This window comes from Mus musculus, chromosome X (genome assembly GCF_000001635.26).
Source record: "Mus musculus strain C57BL/6J chromosome X, GRCm38.p6 C57BL/6J".
Lineage (NCBI taxonomy): Eukaryota > Metazoa > Chordata > Mammalia > Rodentia > Muridae > Mus > Mus musculus.
Genome location: NC_000086.7, coordinates 53,434,429 through 53,441,201, shown reverse-complemented (window position 1 = coordinate 53,441,201; position 6,773 = coordinate 53,434,429). Strand labels below are relative to the sequence as shown.

Sequence of the window (6,773 nt, the reverse complement as noted above, 5' to 3'; positions counted from 1 at the left end):
CCCCACACTGAACATCTCACTCAGTCCATGCAAAAACTGAGGGAGTTTAGACACAGATGCCTAATAGAGGGGCCCAGGTCTCAGTCTGTATTAGTCAGGGTTCTCTAAAGGAACGGAATATATACAAAGGGTATTTATTAGAATGCCTTTCAGGTTGTAGTCTAGCTTGTCCAATGGTGGCTGTCTACAAAGGGTCCAAAAATCTAGTAGTTATTCATTTCCTGAGTCTGAATGTCTCACCTGGTCTTCAGTATAGGCCAGGAACCTAAAAAAGTAGGCTCTAAGACTAGTAAAGGAATGGACTTGCTAGCAAAAGTAAGAGCTAATTGGCAAAGAACAAGTTTCCTTCTTCCATGTCTTTAATATAGGCTGCCAGTAGAAGGTGTGGTCCAGATTAAAGGTGGATATTCCTGCCTCAAAAGATCTGGATTAAAGATCTATCTTCCCATCTCAAAGATCCAGATTAGAAGTGGGTCTTCTCACTTCAAATGATTTACTTAAGAAACAGATCCCCCACAGGTGTGCCCAGACATTTTGGTTTTAGCTAATTGTAGATATAGTCAAGTTGACAACCAAGAGGTAGAACTCTTAGCTCCTCCTACAACATGCCTGCCTAGACATTGCCATGCTTCTGTCTTGGTAATAATGAACTGAACCTCTGAACCTATAAGCTAGCCCAAATTAAATGTTGTCCTTATAAGAGCTGCCTTGAGGGGCTAGAGAGGTAGCTCAGCAGTTAAGAGCACTGACTGTTCTTCCAGACGTCCTGCGTTCAATTCCCAGCAACCACTTTGTGGCTCACAACCATCTGTAATGGGATCTGATGCCCTCTTCTGGTTGTATCTGAAGACAGCTACAGTGTACTCATATAAATAAAGTAAATAAATCTTTAAAAAAAAAGAGTTGCCTTGGTCATAGTGTCTATTCACAACAGTAAAACCCTAGCTAATACAGGAACCTACCCTGGAAGTTTCCTCTAACAGATGGTCCAAAGGGAGGAGCAGGAGTCTCATAGGAAGCTACAAACACAAAGTATGATTGGTGATGCATTAGAGAAGCAGGAATATCCCTGGCCACACAGGCCTGCCTGGCTGAATAGAGAGCTCACATTTAGTTTGAAATAGAGTACAGAGGTTGGTGGTTGGAGAGATGGGACAGCAGTTAAAAAGGGCTTGTTGCTCTTGAGGAGGACCTAAATTTAGTTTCTAGCACCCTTGTCAGACATCTCATAACTGCCTGTAACTCCCATTTAAGGCTATCTGTACTCTAAGGTTTTATCTACACCCAGACTCACAAGCATAAAAATACTGAAATGTTTTTTTAAATAAAAATATGTGGAATGATTTAAGCATCTGGTTTGTATTTTAATGTGTCCGCTCTGGCAGGCAAGGGAGAATGAAATGGTGGAGAAATGCATGGAGACCAATAGCCCCACTGGAAGACCACTGCAGGCATGTAGTGCCGAATCAGCAGGACATGGACCAGATCAATATCAGGAGGCAGGAAGCATCATAGTCCATATCTGAACATTTGAGTACAGGCACTCACTTCCTTGGATTGCTGTGGGTCTACCTTTTGAACCCAGAAACATAGTCTCTTAGCTATAGGAATCACACCTTTTTATCAGCTGCTTAAAGAAGAGGCACCAAGGGCTGGAGAGATGGCTCAGCCGTTAAAGGCTAGGCTCACAACCAAAAATATAAGGAAGAGGCACCAGTGCTTCGGTTACTCTGTCTCCCATCAGCAGACTTAGATGGTTGCATTCTACCTTAAAATAATTGGCTGGTTAAAAGCACTTAACAGTGTACCATCTGTCAGGAGCCATAATAGAGCAAGCTAATGACTAGCAGGTGATCTTCCTGAGATGGTCTGCTTTGGATTATAATATAATCTGTGACAGATTCACTCTCATTGGACAAGTCTGTAAGAGAATTCATTTTAGGAAAGATTCCTGCTATTAATATGTTTTTCCTGTTGTTATTAAACATATACATGCACACAATCACTACATATTAGCCCAACCCTTTGAGCACATCTCTGCAGGTCTATGAAGATGTACTGTCTTGTAGTGATGCTATATAGACAAATAGATGACTGAACTCTTGAGACAGGTTTCTCTGTGTAGCCCTGGCTATCCTGGGACTCACTTTGTAGACCAGGCTGGCCTCGAACTCAGAAATCCTCCTGCCTCTGCCTCCCAAGTGCTGGGATTAAAGGCATGGGCCACCACCGCCCGGCTTCTGCTAGACATCTTAATGCAAGTGGGATCTGAACTGTTTGTTCATGGGCCAATGGCCTATCCTCCTGAACATGAAGCACATCTTTGATGGTTGTAGAACCTTTGCTCTGTGGAAAATAGCTTCTCTAACCATAATATAAAATCCTGTATTCTAACTGCCTTTGCTCCCCAGTCGAGTGAGGCTACTAAGTTTCCAGCCATCACTAGCAAAGGATTAGGTATAGTAATCCAGAATATCCACCTTGTACCCACAGGATATCACTGAGTTTATCTACAACGTCAAATGGCTGTTCTACACTCTGAATCTATGCAGGCTCAAGTTGTAAAACCACCTGCATGCTTATAATGTTATAAGAGACTTCCATTTCTGCTCCTAAAAGCCTCTGCCATGCTGTTTTCTGTCTGTCTGTCCAGGGCATCAATAACTCGTTTTTTTTTTTTTTGTTTTGTTTTTTGTTTTTTTTTTTGTTTTTTTTTTTTTTGAGACAGAGTCAGACTATGTAGCCCTGGCTGGCCTGGGACTCACTATGTATACCAGGCTGGCTTTGGTCACACAGAAATACTCCTGTTTCTGCCTCTCAAGTTATGGAATTAACATGTGTGTGTGTCACCATGGCTGGATAATAACTTTTGTAATAAACTTCTTACCCCCAAACAGTCCATCTTGGTGTCCCCTTGATCCCTAACATCTGAGACTTTTCAAGAGCAATTAAGAGAAATATGCTGGTATGAAAAATTATTCCCAGCTGGGCGTGGTGGTGCATGCCTTTAATCCCAGCACTTGGGAGGCAGAAGCAGGGGGATTTCTGAATTCAAGACCAGCCTGGTCTACAAATTGAGTTCCAGGACAGCCAGGGATACACAGAGAAACCCTGTCTTGAACCACCCCCTCCCAAAAAGAAAAATTATTCCCACCTTAATGGATTCTTCCAGACAAAATGCCAGTCTCTGATGACCCATACAGTAATAATCATATCCGAGATAATCTTTTAAAAGTATAGGTAGCTCCGTAGTTCTCCCCTTTGTCTTTGGGATGCTTAGAAAGTTAAGAAAGAGTGATGGCAGGCTGGTGAGATGGCTCAGTGGTTAAGAGCACTGACTGCTCTTCCAAAGGTCCTGAGTTCAAATCCCACCAACCACATGGTGGCTGACAACCATCCATAATGAGACATGACGTCCTCTTCTGGTGTGTCTGAAGACAGCTACAGTGTACTTACATATAACAATAAACAATTAGCATAAAAAAGAAAGAGTGATGGCAGGATCTGTGTTATGATGCAAGAACTCACTCTCAATAGATGAGAGAAGACGAAAATGGTAAAAACCTCAAGTTGCTTATCTGTGTTGACATGAAGTCAGAAGCTGCAATTAAAATGAGGATTATGGGATAACACAGCAAGGCCTGGAAAATAAGGAAGATGCATATCTTAGCTATTGTTCTATTGCTATGAAGAGACACCATGACAAAGTCAACTTATAGACAAAAGCATTTAATTGGGGGCTTGCTAATACTTTCAGAGAATTAGTCATGATCATCAGGTTGGAGAGAGAGGTGGCAGGCAGATTCTAGAGCAATAGCTGAGAACTTACATCCTGATCCATGGAGTGGAGAGGGAGGGAGGGAGGGAGGGAAGGAGAGAGAGAGAGAGAGAGAGAGAGAGAGAGAGAGAGAGAGAGAGAGAGAGAGAGAGAGAGAGAGAGAGAGAGAGACTGGTGGACTTTTAGAAACTTCAAAGCCCACCCCCTAGTGACACATCTCCAACAACTTGGAAAGCAAACATTCAATATATGAGCTTACAGGGGACATTACTATTCAAACCATCACAATAAATAAGAAGGCTTGTATTTGGATATGCGATAACTAAGCCTAACTCTTAAAAGGAAGGACAGGGCTTTTGGGCCAGTGATAGAAGACCAATTTATTCCCTCCTCCCAGAAAGTCCTTGAGGAACAATAGTCTCTCCTCCTCCTCCTCCTCCTCCTCCTTCCTATTCTTCTTTGGGGGTGGGTTCAAGACAGTGTTTCTCTGTGTATCCCTGGCTGTCTTGGAACCCCCTCTGCAGTGTAGGCTGAGACCAGGCTGGCCTTGAACTCAGATATCCACCTGCCTCTGTCTCTCAAGTGTGGAGAGGTGGACAACCACCACCCAGCTTCATCTTCTTGTTCCTAATGCAGTTCATTATAGAAGACTAAAATGGAAGTAAGAACTGAGGAACTAGGACTTAGATCCCTGATGAGTTGACAGTCAGGAAAAGGGCCAGGGGTAGATAATAAAGATGACAAACTTCTGGCTTCTTCTTTACCCTCCTCATTAAGGCTTGTCAACTTAAAACAAAGGCCTGGTAGGCTTCTTCTCCTGTCAGAGGGTTCCCTGCAGACTGATCCAGGCTAAACCACGATGCGTTTACCCAAAGCAGTGGGCCTATCAGTTTCCCTTTCTTCATTTACATTGACCAACTCTAAATTATGGGGAAAGGCCTTACATCCTTACATTCAAGCCTACTAAAGAACCTTACAACCCCCAGGCCTCCAGGAAAGGTCTGACTTCAGCTTCCTCAGCACCCTGTACTTTCCAGGGAGGGTCTTTGCCTCTGTTTGTATATGTGTGTACTTGTCTGTATGTGAGTGTGTGAATGTGTGTGTGTATGCTTTTTCACCTTTAACAAAGGTTTTATTTATTTATTTATTTATTTATTTATTTATTTATTTATTTGATTTTTCGAGACAGGGTTTCTCTGTATAGCCCTGGCTGTCCTGGAATTCACTTTGTAGACCAGGCCGGCTTTGAACTCAGAAATCTGCCTGCCTCTGCCTCCCAAGTGCTGGGATTAAAGGTGTGCGCCACCACTGCCCGGCCTAAAGGTATTTTTCATCTGTTCACTTTATCTGTATGTCTGAGATTCTCCCTGATCCTGCCTGTCATGTTTGAGATTTTTTTTTTAGCTGCCTCTTAATTCTTTAACTGCAAGAGAAAACAAACCCAGGGCAGACCTCTAGAATGTACCAGGATGGTTTCTAAAAAGCTCTTGCTTAAGAGGCCACCTTATACCTCCATAGTTGAGGAGCCAAATGTGGTGTAATCAAGAAACAGCACAGCTACGCCTTGGCAGCTATGAAAGAGTTAGCTCTCTGATGAGGTAAAGCCCCAAACTGCTTATGTAATGTGAGTCCAAAAAGAACTTAGTCTAGTATAAGACACGTCCAACTTCAGAGGGTAGTAAAGTTGGCCAAATGACTAACAGCATACAGTCAAGGTCAATAATTAACAAAGCTACTCAGTGATGAATAGGAGGGGCTTCAACTACCCCTAACGAGATGGACAGTATCTGAACAGAAATTGGGCCATAAGGAGATGTATAGAGCATGGTCTATGAGAGCCCACAGAATTAGCTGATCTCAGCAGAGATTACCACCATCTTTGTCCAGTTTCTGCCATGGTCCTATAAAAATCCCTAGACAACGGAGCTCGATGACATTTCCTTTCTTGGAAACTCTTCCTACTTTAAGGAGTAATCTATCTTTCCCTCCATCTTTTACTTTTAAATAATTCTTAATAAAGTCTGTTTCTGCTCTGCATACTCCTACAAGAGTCAACACCTTTTATTTTCATTGACATGAGACAAAGAACTCAGAGCCACTATCTCAAGTTAACTTCAGTGACCACTGGAGCCTGGTACCTTCCTTAGAGGCAGGTGTGGGTTTAGTTCTTTGGGGGCACCAAAAGGTCCTGTTAAAAAAAAAAACGTGCATCAGCTGAAAGACTTCCTAGTTTATTCTAATTGCTCCTCAATGAGGCATTCACAGTGCGATATACTGTCAATTCTATGCAAGCAAGGAAGATGGGCCCAGTTCTGTTTAGGGGCCAAAGAGATTGTTTCTGTTTCCATCTCCAATAAGCTTACCTTGGCTCTGGGTGTCCGTCTGCACCTGTAGTCTTGTTGTGCGGTGAGAGAAGAAGCAGTATGAACAAACCTCAGCGTTCCAGAATCGCCCTCTGGGAGAGAGGGATGTGGGATGTGGGATGTGTCCTTTTGTTCACATTTGTTCCAAATGTGTCCTTTTCAGAATGTAGGATATCAGCACTAGGGATGCAAATGTCTTGTACTCCTCCCTTTATATCCACTCCCCTTCACACACAAAGAAACACAGTAGCTGAAGAGCTCAAGGAGAGCATACTGATCAAGAGCCACCAATCCTGTGCTAACCCATTTTTTGCCTCTGCAGCATTTCTCCACAACTCCTGGCTTATCAGTTTAGATTGGTTTTGGCCAGCCCTCATGGCCTTCCAACATGAGAATAGAAATACCTGCTTCCTTCACTTCTGGCTTGCCGTGCTTAGCACACTTGGGGTCAAAAATGCAAGCCTGGTGTTCCCCTTAGGTTTGATTGTTGAAGAGGTGCAATTGCTTTCTTAGCTTCCAAACTTCCAAAGTTGGAATAATATCTCAAGGGAGAGAGCATGCTCAGCAACCTTCCCCAGGGCTGCTAGGAGTATCTTGGTCGTTCTGTCTTGAATACCACTTGAAAATGTGAG

The 6,773-nt window shown here is 43.1% G+C and overlaps 1 protein-coding gene across 1 annotated transcript in view; it reads right to left on the bottom strand.

Annotated features, from left to right (window-relative positions):
- Etd (embryonic testis differentiation) overlaps positions 1 to 6,284 on the bottom strand; it is an 8,659-nt gene extending 2,375 nt beyond the window's left edge. Inside the window, exon 1 of the mRNA NM_175147.2 lies at positions 6,142 to 6,284. The gene's annotated coding sequence lies outside the window, so the exon portion shown is untranslated. The remainder of the gene's footprint in view (positions 1 to 6,141) is intronic.
- Between the last annotated feature and the right edge of the window lie 489 nt (positions 6,285 to 6,773).